The following is a 16,096-nucleotide window of genomic DNA, read 5'->3' on the forward strand; positions in this document are numbered from 1 at the left end:
CATTACATTTACATTTATACCAAGCCAATTAATCTACAAACCTGTGCATCTTTGGAGTGTGCGAGGAAACCGAAGATCTCGGGGAGAATCTACAAACTCTGTACAGACAGCACCCGTAGACAGGGTCGAACCCGGATCTCTGGCGCTGTAAGGCAGCAACTCTACAGCTGTATCACTGTGCTCTTGTCCCTCGATGGATTCAGCAAAGGGTTCTGTACAGCACGCAAATAAGACAGGGGAGTGTGGGCACTCAGCCTGACTCCAGGTCTGCTGAAAATATTATCCATTTCCCATTCATTGTTTTGAACACTATACATTTTGGTGTGGAGCAGTTGGATGCAGTTCCTTCTCCTGATTCGTCTCCAGAGGCCATTTAGAGAGCACATCCATCATGTACGTAGTGATATCCTGAGGAAAACCTTCTATGAACCAAGCTGACCAGGCAGGTGTCCACCTTCCTGTCCTACACGTAGGCGATGCTATCACTGAGCAGCACGAGGCTGCCTGAGGAGGCAGTGCTGTCTTTGGCCTTTCTGTCATGCAGACTGGAATAGAAGGAGTTTAGTTTAGAGATACAGTGCGGAAACAGGCCCTTCATCCCATCAAGTCTGCGCCGACCAGCGATCCCCATACACTAGCACTATCCTCCACACAAGGGACAATTTACAATCTTTTACTGAAGCCCGTTAACATACAAACCTGTACATCTTTGGAATGTAGGAGGAAACTGGAGCACCTGGAGAAAACCCACGCAGGTTACGGGGAGAACGTACAAACTGCACAGCCAGCACCCGGATCTCTGGCGCTGTAAGGCAGCAACTCTATTGCTGGCCACCGTGCCGGTGTAAATCTGCTGTTCTTCAATATGTCAGTCTATCAGGATGTTACCTCGCCATTCTCTTTTTTTATTTCAAAAACAGACTTGGTACTTTTGTCATGGTCTCAGCAGTGATTATTTTCTCTGCTTCTCAATCTTCTTGAGATGAGCAGAGAACAATTGTAGGTCGTAGCACACCACTGCATTGGCGAGGTCATTTTAATAATATGTAGGCCACTGGTGCACACTATTTCAGGGTTGATCAAACTTAATTTAATTTGGGTTACTTAATTTATGCTTATTATTTCATTACTGATTGCTATTTGTTTATAACTAACATATATTGCAAGATGTATCTGCAGCTCCTCAATATTTCTGCCTATGAGGATGTTACCAAGCCTTTATCTTTTATTAAAAAATAGATTTTACGCAATGAACAAACACACTTAGAAATACACAAAAAATAAACACCACCAAACTAAAATTGATCAGAAAACTACACTCTTGTCAGGATCTGATTTTCATCGGGAATGTCAATCAGACAGTGTAGCTGTGTAGGAAGGAACTGCAAGATGCTGGTTTACACCAAATATAGACACAAAAAGCTTAAGCAACTCAGCGGGACAGGCAGCATCTCTGGAGCGAAGGAATGGGTGATGTTTCGTGTCAAGACCCTTCTTCAGAATGAGTCAGGGAAGAGGGAAACTAGAAATATGGAAGAGTAAGGACAGATCAAAGCAGACGATGAGTTGGAGGAATCACAGAGGGGGTGGGGGGGGGGGGGGGCAGCGAGAGAGAGGGTGTTGCAGAAGAGAGAACTTCTTCAAAGTGGGCATACCTTGAGATTTCAGTGGAGCAGACAAAATGTGTAAAAAGGAACAGCAGACGTTGGTTTACATCGAAGATAGGCACAAAATGCTGGAGTAACTCAGCGGGACAGGCAACATCTCAAGAGAGAAGGAATGAACTACCAGCTCTGCCAGATTAGCACGCATAGTACAAGGAAGGACATTTACTCTAATGCAATCAGCTCCAACTAGAAAATGACCATGTTGAAAGCATTACATCCTTTCATTGCTTAGCAGAGCATATTGCCATGATAATGAATGATGCAGGCCATATTAAAGGATAAACATTTTTTCACTGCCATCAATCCTGTGAATGCTGACTGGTTAACGAATCACATATCAAATTGTTATTTTAATTTTGATTTACTATTTGTATTGTTTTTTAACTCACGTCAGATGTGCCCAATGGTCACATTCTTGGTTAGCAAGGTCTAATGAAGGCAACATCAAAACACCTTTGTACATTTACGCTAATGTAAACACTTTGCAGCCTATTGAAATACACATTTCAACTTGTAGTTGTAATAAACAGATTCAGTTTAGACAAATAGTTCTTCCTGCCTCCCAAAATTCAGATTAACTTGGAACTTGGAACTTGGACACTGCTTTTTACTCAGCTTCACACCACATTATGGAAAAAATTAACATTTTGCTTGGATCAAATATTTTAACTACTTTGGTTCTGTTTTGGGGATGTTAGGAAGAGCTTTAACATTCATTTGGTAAATTGGGAGCGGCCCTGTTCGGAGAGAGGCTCCGTTGAGGTAAATTGCTGTGTGGAGAGGGCAAGTGTGTGCCTTTGGATAATAATAATCTTATTTATATAGCACATTTTTAGTCAACTTGCATTGACCCCAAAGTGCTTCACATAATTACATAACATTTACACACAGGCAAAGGTGGGTGAAGTGTCTTGCCCCAAGGACACAACGACAGTATGCACTCCAAGCGGGATTCGAACCGGCTACCTTCCAGTCGCCAGCCGAACACTTAGCCCATTGCGCCATCTGTCGTCCCGATCAGGAGTCTTTGGCGAGAAGGCTGAGGCAAGGAGGCCAATACAGAGGCGGATGGGAGGATATGGTAGAGCCTGTTCTTGTGTGCGAACTGTGATTTTTTTCCTCTTGGTTCAGACGCAGTGATGATGGCAGGTAAATTGGTACAATGCTCCTCCAGCAGAATGTGGGAAGTCAGGGAAACTGCTGGTGTCTCTGATGACTCCACCTGTACTACACATTGTGTCCAGGTGCGGCTCCGTAAAGACAGTGTTAAGGAACTGGAGCTGCAGCCGGAAGACGTCAGGACCATCTGGGAGAATAAGAGCTCCTTGGATAAGATTTATAGGGAGGTAGGGATCCCCAAGGTCCTGGAAGAGAGAAGGTGGGTGACGACGAGGAAGGGAAATAGACAGGGCGTGCAGTTTAACCCCCTTGTGGTCATCCCCTTTCAAACAGGTGCACCCTTTTGGATGCTGTCTGGGGGGGGGGGAGGGATTTGACACATCAGGATTGAGCAGCAGTACCAGGCAGGACTGTGGCACCGATCCTGGCTCTGAGGCACAGCAGGGAAGGGTAATGTCAGGCAGAGCCCTGGTGGTTGGTAGGTGACTCTTTAGTCAGGGGCACAGATAGGAGATTCTGTGGCGGCAGTTGATGCTCCAGGATAGTGTGTTGCCATCCTGGTGCCAGGTTCCAGGATGTCTAGGAAAAGCTACATAACATTCTCAAGGAGGGGGGGGAACCAGAAGTTGTTGTGCATGTTGGCATAAATTACACTGGCAGGAGAATGAATGAGGTATGGCAAAATTAGCATAAGGAGTTAGGTAAAAGGCTAAAAAGCAGGACCTCCAGGGTAGTGATCTCTGGTTTATTTCCAGTCCCACATGCTAGTGAGGATAGTAACAGGAAGATAGGGCAGATGAATGTGGAGCTGCGGAATTGGTACATGGGACAGGGGTTCAGATTTTTGAACCATTGGGATCTCTGTGTGGCAGAAGCGACCTGTACAAGTGGGATGGTTTGCTTCTGAACTGGAGGGGCTGCATATCCTGGCAGGCAGGTCTGCTAGTGCTACACGTTTTAAATTACATTGGCAGGGGAATGGGATCTCATGCAAGACCGAGGCAGATGAGAGGTTGGAAATCATTATTTACTGGTGATGAAAGAAAATTCAGTGGGACAGAATCGGCGCGAGCATGACAGAGAACGAGAAAGGACTGTAGGTTTGAATTGCACTTATTTTAATGCGAGAGACTGGATTGATAAGGCAGATTAACTCGCATGGATAGATATGGGTGCTTGGGACATTGCAGCCATTACGGAAACCTGGTTAAGCGAGGGACAGGATTGGCAGCTTAATTTTCCAGGGTACGGATGCTACAGGAGAGACGGTGTAAAAGAGAAGGGGGTGGTGCTTTATTGATGTTATGGCAGTGGCTTCTCCGTGGATTGTCACCTTGTCGTGGTGGAGAAGCTTGTGTGGACCTGAGATCCTGAGAGCGATGCCGTCTGGAGTTATACTCCTGGTAGGGCCACCCATGGTGGTAAGGTTGAGGGGGAGGTCTCTGACAAAGAGCAATCTAACCAAGACCTCAACGGTGGAACAGGCGGAGGATGATGGCTGACCTTTGTGGAGCGTCACAACAGGTCTCTGGTCGTCTTGGACTCCAGGCCACTAGATCCTGACCCAGATCCGTCAAGGACCGTGGGATCGCTGTCTGTGCACCAGTCTCCCCACGTTAGCACCCTGGAGACACCCATGGTCAGCTATGACTGAAGGGGGCCTAAAAATATGGCAGTGGTCAGAGATGACATTACTGATGGTTCGTGCAGTGAGGCTATATGTCCGGAGCTGAGAAATAAGAACAGGATGATCACCTTGTTGGGAGTGTACTACAATAGGCATCAGGATTAGAAGAGCAAATATGTCAGGAGATTGCAGGCAGCTGAATGACGAATAAGGTTGTGGAATAGAATTTTATGTTTCCCATTATTGACTGGGACTGTCATGGTGCAACAAGTTTAGATGAGGCAGAATTGATCAAATATGTTCAGAAAGGTGTCCTCTGGCAATATGGAGAGAGTCCTACACTGGAGGGAAACGCTTAATCTAGTCATAGGAAATTGGGAGGAGCAAGTGGGTGAGCCTTTTGGGACCAGCGACCACTGTTCTATTAGGTTTAAGAGAATTATGGATAAAGACGGGGCAGGCCCATGAGTTAAAATTCTAAACTGGGGCAATGGCAACTTTGAAGGTATATATATAGTAACTCGCTCAAATTGATTGGAGCAGGTTGTTTGAAGGAAAAGGAATGTCCGGAAAATGGGATGTTTTTAAAAGTGCGCTGACAAGAGTTTAACATACATGTTCCTATTAGAGTGAAGGAAGCTTGGATGATGAGAGAAATTGAGAATAAAACTCAAGGATAAAAAGGAAGCATGGGGCAGGAAGAGGAAGTTGTGATCAAATGTTTTCCTGGAGGAATAACGGGAACTGGGGCGCACGCTACATTAGAAAATCAGGAGGGCAAAAAAGGGGGCAGGAGATGGCTTTGGCAATAATATTAAGGATACTCAAAAGAAGACCCCTCAGTAATCAGCTCTGTGTTGAGCCACAGGTGGGAAAGATCCTCAATGAGGATTTCTCATCTGATTTTACCATGGAGAAAGACATGTAGACTGGGGAAATTGAGGCAATGAATGGAAATGTCTTGAGGGCAGAGTCAATATTACGGTCGAGGTGGTGTTGAACGTCCTAACATGTATGAAGGTAGACAAATCTCCCGGGCCTGATCAGATATATCCGAAGACATTGTGGGAAACTAGTGAAGAAATTAATTGCAGGTGCCCTGGCTGAGATTTATGAGTCTTCATTATATACGGGCAAGGTGCCAGAAGACTGGAGGGTGGCAAAAATGTTGTGCCTCTATTTAAGAAAAGCTGGAGGGAATAGCCTGGGAACTTGAGTCCAACATCAGTGGTTGGAAAGTTACAGGAGAGAATTCTGAAAGGTACATGCATTTTTGTAGACAAGTTCTGATTAGGGACAGTCAGCAAGGTTTTGTCCGTGGGTGATTGTGTCTCACAAACCTAACTGAGTTTTTGGAAGATGTAAGCAAAAAGATTGATAAGGCAGACTGTGGACATTGTATGTATGTATTTTAGCAAGGCATTTGACATGGTTCCATATGGTAGGCTGCTTTAGAAGGTTAGATTGCCTGGGATCCAAGGAACTAGCTGAGTGGATAGAAAATTGACTTCATGGAGGGAAGTAGAGGGTGGTGATGGAAGGTTGTTTCATGGATTGGAGACCTGTGATGAGTGTTATGCCTCAGGGTTCAGTGCTGGGCCCATTGGTGTTTGTCATCTATATCCATGATTTGAGGGTGGTATTGCAGATAATGAAGATGGTTGACAAAAATTGCAACAGAATCTTGATTGGTTGGGAAGGTGGGCTGAGAAATGGTTACTGGAGTTTAATACAGAAAAGCACATGGTGTTGCATTATGGGAAGTCTAACTAGGGCAGGACCTTCACGATAAATGACAGGACTTTGGGGAGTGTTGTAGAGCAGAGGGATATAGGAGTGCACGTACATAGTTCCTTGAAAGTGGCGTCACATATAGATAGGGTAGTCAAGAAGGCTTTCGGTGCATTAGTCTTCATCGGTCAGAGTATTGAGTATGGAAGTTGGGAGGTTATGTTACAATTGTACAAGACACTAGTGAGGCCACATTTGGAGTATTGTGTTCAGTTTTGGTCACTCTGTTACAGGAACGATGTGCTAAACTGGAAAGGGTGCAGAGAAGATTCATGAAGATGTTGTCAAGACACGAGGACCTGAGCTATCGGGAGAGATGAGCAGGCTAGGACTTTATACCTTTGAGCACAGGAGGATGAGGGGTGATCATGTAGAAGTGTATAAGATCATGAGAGGAATAGGTAGGGCAAATGCACTAAGTCTTTTACCCAGCGTAGGGGGAAACAAAAAACAGAGGATACAGGTTTCGGTGAGGGGGGGAAGATTTAATAGGAACCTAAGGGGGAACTTTTTTTTTAACACAAAGAGTGGTTGGTGTTGAAACGAGCTGCGAGAGGAGGTTGTTGAAGCAGATACTATCTCAATGTTTAAAAAAGATTTGGACAGGTACATGAATACATGAACGGTTGTTATGGGAGATTTCAACATGCAGGTCTACTGGGAAAATCAGGTTGGGACAGGATCCCAATAAAGCAATAAATATCTGGACTACACTTCTTCCCACCCTGCTTCCTGTAAGGACTCCATCCCCTACTCCCAATTCCTCCGTCTACGCCGCATCTGCTCCACGGATGAGGCGTTCCACACCAGGACATCTGAAATGTCCTCATTATTCAGGGAACGGGGGTTCCCCTCCTCCACCATAAATGAGGCTCGCACCAGGGTCTCTTCCATACCCCGCAACACTGCTCTCTCTCCCCATCCCCGCACTCGCAACAAGGGCCGAGTCCCCCTAGTCCTCACCTTTCACCCCACCAACCGCCACATACCAAAAGTAATCCTCCGTCAGTTTTTTCGACACCTCCAACGTGACCCCACCACTCGCCACATCTTCCCATCTCCCCCCATATCTGCTTCCGCAAAGACCGCTCCCTCCCTCACTCCCTTGTCAATTATTCCCTTCCCTCTCGGTCCACCCCCCTCCCCGGGCACTTTCCCTTGCAACCGCAAGAGATGCAACACTTGTCCCTTTACCTCCCCCCCTCGACTCCGTTCAAGGACCCAAGCAATCGTTCCAGGTGCGACAGAGGTTTACCTGCATCTCTTCCAACCTCATCTATTGCGTCCGGAAGCTCTAGATGTCAGCAGATCTATATCGGTGAGACCAAGCGGAGGGTTGGGCGATCGTTTCGCCGAACACCTCCGCTCGGTCCGCAATAACCAAGCTGACCTCCCGGTGGGCTCAGCACTTCAACTCCCCCTCCCACTCCGTCTCCGACCTCTCTGTCCAGGGTCTCCTCCATGGCCACAGCGAGCGATGCAGCACCGGAAATTGGAGGAACAGCACCTCATATTCTGTTTGGGGAGTCTGCATCCCGGGGGAATGAACATCGAATTCTCCCAATTTTGTTAGTCCTTGCTGTCTCCTCCCCTTCCTCAGCCCCCCTGCTGTCTCCTCCCATCCCCCAGCCTTCGGGCTCCTCCTCCTTTTCCCTTTCTTGTCCCCACCCACCCCCGCCCCCGATCAGTCTGAAGAAGGGTTTCGGCCCGAAACGTTGCCTATTTCCTTCGCTCCATAGATGCTGCTGCACCCGCTGAGTTTCTCCAGCTTTTTTGTGTAACCTCCCAATAAAGGGAGTTTGTGGAGTGCCTCCATGATGGATTCTTAGAGCAGCTTGTATTGGAGCCTATCAGGGAGAAGGCAGTTCTGGTATTAGTGTTATGTAATGAACTGGGTTTGTTAAAGGAACTTGAGGTTAAGGAGCCATTAGGAGGTAGTGATCATAATATGGTCAAGTTTAATCTACAACTGGAGAGGGAGAAGGGTAAATCGGAGGTGTCGGTGTTACAGTTGAATAAAAGGGACTATGGAGCCATGACGGAGGAGCTGGCCAAAGTTGACTGGACAAATACCCTAGCAGGGATGACAGTGGAACAACAATGGAAGGTATTTCTGGGAATAATACAGAAGGTGCAGGATCAGTTCATTCCAAAGAGGAAGAAAGATTCCAAGGGGAGTAAGGGGCGACCGTGGCTGACAAGAGATGTCAGGGACAGTATAAAAATAAAAGAGAAGTATAACGTAGCAAAGATGAGCGGGAAGCGAGAGGATTGGGTAATGTTTAAAGAGCAACAGAAGAGAACTAAAAAGGCAATACGGAGAGAAAAGATGAGGTACAAAAGTAAGTTAGCCAAGAATATAAAACAGGGTAGTAAAAGCTTCATTAGGTATGTGAAGAGGAAAAAATTAGTTAAGACCAAAGTTGGACCTTTGAAGACTGAAAAAGGTGAATTTATTATGGGGAACAAGGAAATGGCAGATGAGTTGAACAGGTACTTTGGATCCGTCTTCACTAAGGAGGACACAAACAATCTTCCTGATATACTCGTGGCCAGTGGATCTGGGGTGACGGAGGAACTGAAGGACATCCACATTAGGCAGGAAATGGTGTTGGGTAGACTGATGGGACTGAAGGCTTATAAATTCCCAAGGCCTGATGGTCTGCATCCCAGGGTACTTAAGGAAGTGGCTCTAGAAATCGTGGATGCATTGGTGATAATTTTCCAATGATTTATAGATTCAGGATCAGTTCCTGTGGACTGGAGGATAGCTAATGTTATCCCACTTTTTAAGGAAGGCGGGAGAGAGAAAACACAGTTATAGATCAGTTAGCCTGACATCAGTGGTGGGGAAGATGCTGGAGTCAATTATAAAAGATGAAATAGCCGCACATTTTGATGAAATAGCGGCACATGGCAAGTCAGCATGGATTTACGAAGGGAAAATCATGCTTGACTAATCTTCTGGAATTTTTTGAGGATGTAACTAGGAAAATGGACAAAGGAGAGCCAGTGGATGTAGTGCACCTGGACTTTCAGAAAGCATTTGATAAGGTCCCACATAGGAGATTAGTGGGCAAAATGAGGGCACTTGGTATTGGGGGTAGAGTGCTGACATGGATAGAAAATGGGTTGGCAGACAGGAAACAAAGAGTAGGGATTAACTGGTCCCTTTCAGAATGGCAGGCAGTGACTAGTGGGGTACCCGCAAGGCTCGGTGCTAGGACCGCAGCTCTTTAAAATATACATCAATAATTTAGATGAAGGGATTCAAAGTAACATTAGCAAATTTGCAGATGACACAAAGCTGGGTGGCAGTGTGAACTGTGTGGAGGATGCTATGAGAATGCAGGGTGACTTGGACAGGTTGGGTGAGTGGGCAGATGCAGTTTAATGTGGATAAATGTGAGGTTATCCACTTTGGTAGCAAAAACAGGAAGGCAGATTACTATCTAAATGGTATCAAGTTGGGAAAGGGGGAAATACAACGGGATCTGGGAGTCCTTTTTCATCAGTCAATGGAAGTAAGCATGCAGGTACAGCAGGCGGTGAAGAAAGCGAATGGCATGTTGGCCTTTGTAACAAGAGTTGAATATAGGAGCAAGGAGGTCCTCTGCAGTTGTATAGGCCCTGGTGAGACCACACCTGGAGTATTGTGTGCAGTTTTGGTCCCCTAATTTTATGAAGGACATTCTTGCTATTGAGTGAATGCAGCGTAGGTTTACAAGGTTAATTCCGGGATGGCGGGACTGTCATATGCTGAGAGAATGGAGCGGCTGGGCTTGTATACTCTGGAGTTTAGAAGGATGAGAGGCTATCTTTCAGCATAATAGTAAAAGGGATAAGTGTTGTAAAAACAAGCCTGAAGGCTTTGTGTCTCAATGCAAGGAGCATTCGTAATAAGGTGGATGAGTTGAATGTGCAGATAGCTATTAATGACTATGATATAGTTGGGATTACGGAGACATGGCTCCAGGGTGACCAAGGCTGGGAGCTGAACATCCAGGAGGATCCCAATATTCAGGAGGGATAGACAGAAAGGGAAAGGAGGTGGGGTAGCGTTGCTGGTTAGAGAGCAGATTAACGCAATAGAAAGGAAGGACATTGGCTTTGAGGATGTGGAATCGATATGGGTAGAGCTGCGAAACACTAAGGGGCAGAAAACGCTAGTGGGAGTTGTGTACAGGCCACCTAACAGTAGTAGTGGAGTTGGGGATGGCATCAAACAGGAAATTAGAAATGCGTGCAACAAAGGTAAAATAGTTATAATGGGTGACTTCAATCTACATATAGATTGGGTGAATCAAATTGGCAAGGGTGCTGAGGAAGAGGATTTCTTGGAATGTATGCGGGATAGTTTTCTAAACCAACATGTAGAGGAACCAACGAGAGAGCAGGCTATTCTAGACTGGGTATTGAGTAATGAGGAAGGGTTAGTTGGCAGTCTTGTTGTGCGTGGCCCCTTGGGCAAGAGTGACCATAATATGGTTGAGTTCTTCATTAGGATGGAGAGTGACATTGTTAATTCAGAAACAAGGGTCCTGAACTTAAAGAAAGGTAACTTTGAGGGTATGAGACGAGAATTGGCCAAGATAGACTGGCGATTGATTCTTAATGGGTTGAGGGTGGATATGCAATGGAAGGCATTTAAAGACTGCATGGATGAACTACGACAATTGTTCATCCCAGTTTGGCAAAACAATAAATCAGGGAAGGTTGTGCATCCGTGGATAACAAGGGAAATCAGGGATAGTATCAAAACAAAAGATGAAGCATACAAATTAGCAAGAAAAAGCAGCCTACCAGAGGACTGGGAGAAATTCAGAGACCAACAGAGGAGGACAAAGGGCTTAATTAGGAAAGGGAAAATAGATTATGAAAGAAAACTGGCAGGGAACATAAAAACTGACTGCAAAAGCTTTTATAGATATGTGAAGAGAAAAAGATTAGTTAAAACAAATGTAGGTCCCTTGCAGTCAGAAACGGGTGAATTGATCATGGGGAACAAGGACATGGCAGACCAATTGGATAATTACTTTGGTTCTGTCTTCACTAAGGAAGACATAAATAATCTGCCGGAAATAGCAGGGGACTGGGGGTCAAATGAGATGTCTGACGAATCTTATAGAATTTTTCGAGGATGTAACTAGTAGAGTGGATAAGGGAGAACCAGCTGGCAGACAGGAAGCAAAGAGTAGGAGTAAACGGGTCCTTTTCACAATGGCAGGCAGTGACTAGTGGGGTACCGCAAGGCTCAGTTCTGGGACCCCAGCTATTTACGATATATATTAATGATTTGGACGAGGGAATTTAATGCAACATCTCCAAGTTTGCAGATGACACGAAGCTGGGGGGCAGTGTTAGCTGTGAGGAGGATGCTAGGAGGCTGCAAGGTGACTTGGATAGGCTGGGTGAGTGGGCAAACGCATGGCAGATGCAGTATAATGTGGATAAATGTGAGGTTATCCACTTTGGTGGCAAAAACAGGAAAGTAGATTATTATCTAAATGGTGGCTGATTAGGAAAGGGGGAGATGCAACGAGACTTGGGTGTCATGGTACACCAGTCATTAAAAGTAGGCATGCAGGTGCAGCAGGAAGTGAATAAGGCGAATGGTATGTTAGCATTCATAGCAAAAGGATTTGAGTATAGGAGCAGGGAGGTTCTACTGCAGTTGTACAGGGTCTTGGTGAGACCACGCCTGGAGTATTGCGTACAGTTTTGGTCTCCTAATCTGAGGAAAGACATTCTTGCCATAGAGGGAGTACAGAGAAGGTTCACCAGACTGATTCCTGGGATGTCAGGACTTTCATATAAAGAAAGACTGGATAGACTCGGTTTGTACTCGCTAGAATTTAGAAGATTGAGGGGGGATCTTATAGAAACGTACAAAATTCTTAAGGGGTTGGACAGGCTAGATGCAGGAAGATTGTTCCCGATGTTGGGGAAGTCCAGAACAAGGGGTCACAGTTTAAGGATAAGGGGGAAATCTTTTAGGACCGAGATGAGGAAAGCTTTTTTCACACAGAGAGTGGTGAATCTCTGGAATTCTCTGCCGCAGAAGGTAGTTGAGGCCAGTTCATTGGCTATATTTAAGAGGGAGTTAGATGTGGCCCTTGTGGCTAAAGGGATCAGGGGGTATGGAGAGAAGGCAGGTACAGGATACTGAGTTGGATGATCAGCCATGATCATATAGAATGGCGGTGCAGGCTCGAAGGGCCGAATGGCCTACTCCTGCACCTATTTTCTATGTTTCTATCTTATTGAAACATATAAGATTATTAAGGGTTAGGACACGCTAAAGGCAGGAAACATGTTCCCATTATTGGGGGAGTCCAGAACCAGGGGCCACAGTTTCAGAGTAATGGGTAAGCCATTTAGAACGGAGACGAGGAAACACTTTTTCTCACAGAGAGTTGTGAGTCTGTGGAATTCTCTGCCTCAGAGGGGGTGGAGGCTGGTTCCCTGGATACTTTCAAGAGAGAGCTAGATTAGGCTCAGGGGATATGGGGAGAAGGCAGGAACGGGATATTGATTGGGGAAGATCAGCCATGATCACATTAAATGCGGTGCTGGCTCGAAGGGCCGAATGGCCTACTCCTGCACCTATTGTCTATTGAATAGGATGGGTTTAGAAGGATGTGGCCAAACACAGGCAGATGGGATTAGTGTAGATGGGCATGTTGGTTGGTATGGGCAAGTTGGGCTGAAGGGGCTGTTTCCCCACTCTGTGACTATGACTCTAAATTTTCTGCACTACTAACACTGACATTAGTTGTTAACATTGCTAAAAGGTTTTATGCAGGGTCAGCAGAAGTACCTGTGTGAAACAAGTTGCAGATCTGAAACCCTTGCAAATCAGTGTTATAACAACAATGTTAAGATCCTGATTGCGTAAGTGAGGGACATGTGGGCATGTGCTAACCAGTTAAAGAGTAAGCCCTTAATCTGGAATGCCATAAAAATCATATTACTTTATTTTTGTGGAACAGAGGTTCTCCTGAGAAAGAAAAAAACAAATAGTCCAATTTTGGAAGTCACACTGGTTCATTTGTACTTTGTTCTACTTTAGGGAAACGTTTAGATGCGTTATCAAAGTATTGGAAATCACAATAAATTTAAGGAAAACTTGATAAGAAGATGAAGATGAAAAGAATAAAATAATATATATTAATAATGTTATTTGTACTAGACATTTGGAAGGAACATGGCATTAACCATTTGGGCTAAATAGTATAATTCTAGACTGTAGATAACACAATTTGACAAGATCTTAATTAAAAAAATACGTATAATTCACTCTTGTTCTCTTTTCACAATAAATCTGCAAATTAATCAAATGGGTGCAGAGCAAAGATGCATCACTTGGTATGCATCAATTAAATTGTATTGATTCAAACAAAGACATGGTGGAGCACAGCACAAGAAGAGGCCCCTCGGCCTATGATACCAAAATAAACCAATCCCATCTACGTGCACATGATTTATATGCCTCCATTCCTTGCATGTCAATGTGACTGTCTAAATACCTCTTAAGGATTGCTATTGTATCTGCTTCCACCACCTCCCCTGGCAAAATCTTCCAGGCAGTTACCATTCATGTATGAAAAAACATAAATCTACTATGAACTTTCTCCCTCTCACCTCTGCTATACCCTCTGGTTTTTGACATTTCAAATCTGATGAAAAAGACTAACCATATTCCCGATCTATGCCTCTCATACTTCTATCCGGTTGCACCTTAGCTTCTGTTGAAATTGAGATAAACCTAACTTTGTCCCACCTCTCTTCACAGCTTTTCATCTCCAACCCAGAAAACATATTGATAAACCACTTCTGGACTTAAAAAATACTGCACATCCTTCCTGTGATACAGTGACCAGAAATGCATGCAATACAGCAAATGTGGCATAATGAAAGTTTCATATAGTTGTAACACAACCTCCTTCCTTTTAGACTCAAGATCCCGATTGATGAAGGCCTTATGCCTTCCTTAGCATCCTAACCACTTGGGTTTCCATTTACAGGGAGCAATGCACTTCCACCCCAAACTTCCTCTGTTCAAACTTCTTCCACAGATGTTCCAAAGGGTGCTACCATTTATACTTTCCTCTTATATTTGATCTCCTAAAGTGCAATGCTTTACATTTTCTGGTTCAAACTCCACTGCCATTTCTCTGCCTGTATTTCCAACCAGCACATATCTTGGTGCCTCCTTTGACACCTTTTCACCAATCACAACTTTGCCGATATTTTTGTTGTCGCAAACTTTCTCAATAGCCTGACAATACTGACATTTTCAGCCATATAATTTTGTATGTATCACAAACAGCAGAGATCCCTGTATTGATCGCTGTTGAACACTGCTGAACACAAACCTCTAGACAGAATCATTCACCTCAACCTCTACCTGAGTGGTTCAATGGCCAAGCCACTTTTGAATCCAGTATATCAAGTCATCAGGAGCCCATGTACCTTCATCTTCTGTACCAGCCTACCATGAAGGACCTTATTGGATATTTTGCTAAAGTCCAATAAGGCCAATCCCCTCATTAATCTCCTTCCACCTCCTTCTCAAAAACCCCAGTCAGGTTCATTAAACATGACTTCTCCTGCGCAAAGCTGACAATTCAGAATATGTCCAAGCTTTTCCAAATATGAATAAATCCAAACCCTAAGAATTTTCCAAATAATTTCCCCGCCACGTGATACATTTTGTGAGAACTAATAAGGATAGGACATGCACAGTAATTGGTGGGGTTCTTAATGTACAAATCCGATAATCCCAGAAATATAGCAGCACAGGTAGATAAGAGGGTGAAGAAGGCATGTGGGATACCTGATACCTTTATTTGTCAGGGTGTACAATACAAGAGCAGGGAGTTATGGTACAACCTTATAAAATATTAATTCTGCCACATTTTCCCAGGAGTTGGTGAGGATGTTATATTTATTCAAGGAGGCCTTCAGCAACTATTACACAATGACTGGGCACAGTAAGTATTGCATTTTAATCGAAATATAAATTAGCAATGTATGTTTTTATCTTCTCAAATTTTAGAATTTCATTATTATTTTTAAAGAATTGTTCATTAATCGACTAGAACTGATCCCAGGTTGCAACAGGCCTAGCCCTCAATGCATGGACTCTGCACCTTAGTTTCAGTTTGTGGCTGATAACCATCATGTGACAAGTTGTGTAATGAGCAGTACGATATATTACATTGTAGATTTCCAGGAAATGCAAATAAGAGGTGGAACATTCCAGTTCTTTTCATTTGGAACAGAAATTGAAATTCTGACTTTGAGTAACTTCAAAATGACCTATTTTTGAATTTTTGTCTCAAGGAACCGGATTATTCCAGATGACCATTTTTTGAGCTTGGTACCAAAGAGTTTTAATTCTTGCTAAAGGAATGAAATATAGAGGGATATTTACTAAGGCCATTGAAGCTTTCATCACCAAAATAATTTTGACAGATATGAGTATCTAGGAAAATGGAGCAGAGTCATGTAATCAGGCTCGAGCTACAGTGTAACCAGTATTTATCTGAACTGGCAAAACAGAATAAAGAAGTTGAAAATCTCACTTTTAGATGAGTCATTCAGCATGGAAACCGCCCTTTTCCCCACTGAGTACACAGTGACAATCAAGCACCCATTTACATTAATCTCCTCACACTCTCCTCTACTTTTACCAAATTCTACCACTTTACTACAAGCCAGGTGCAATTTAGATTGGCCAGTTAACTACCAGTTTGCACATCTTTTGGATGTAGGAGGTAACCCAAATCCCCAGAGGAAATCCATGTGGACGTATAAAGATCATGCAACTATATCGTTAGGACCCGAGGTAAGGATTAAATACAGGTTTCTGGAACTGTGATGTAGC

The sequence above is a fragment of the Leucoraja erinacea genome, chromosome 8 (genome assembly GCF_028641065.1).
Source record: "Leucoraja erinacea ecotype New England chromosome 8, Leri_hhj_1, whole genome shotgun sequence".
NCBI classification, from domain to species: domain Eukaryota; kingdom Metazoa; phylum Chordata; class Chondrichthyes; order Rajiformes; family Rajidae; genus Leucoraja; species Leucoraja erinaceus.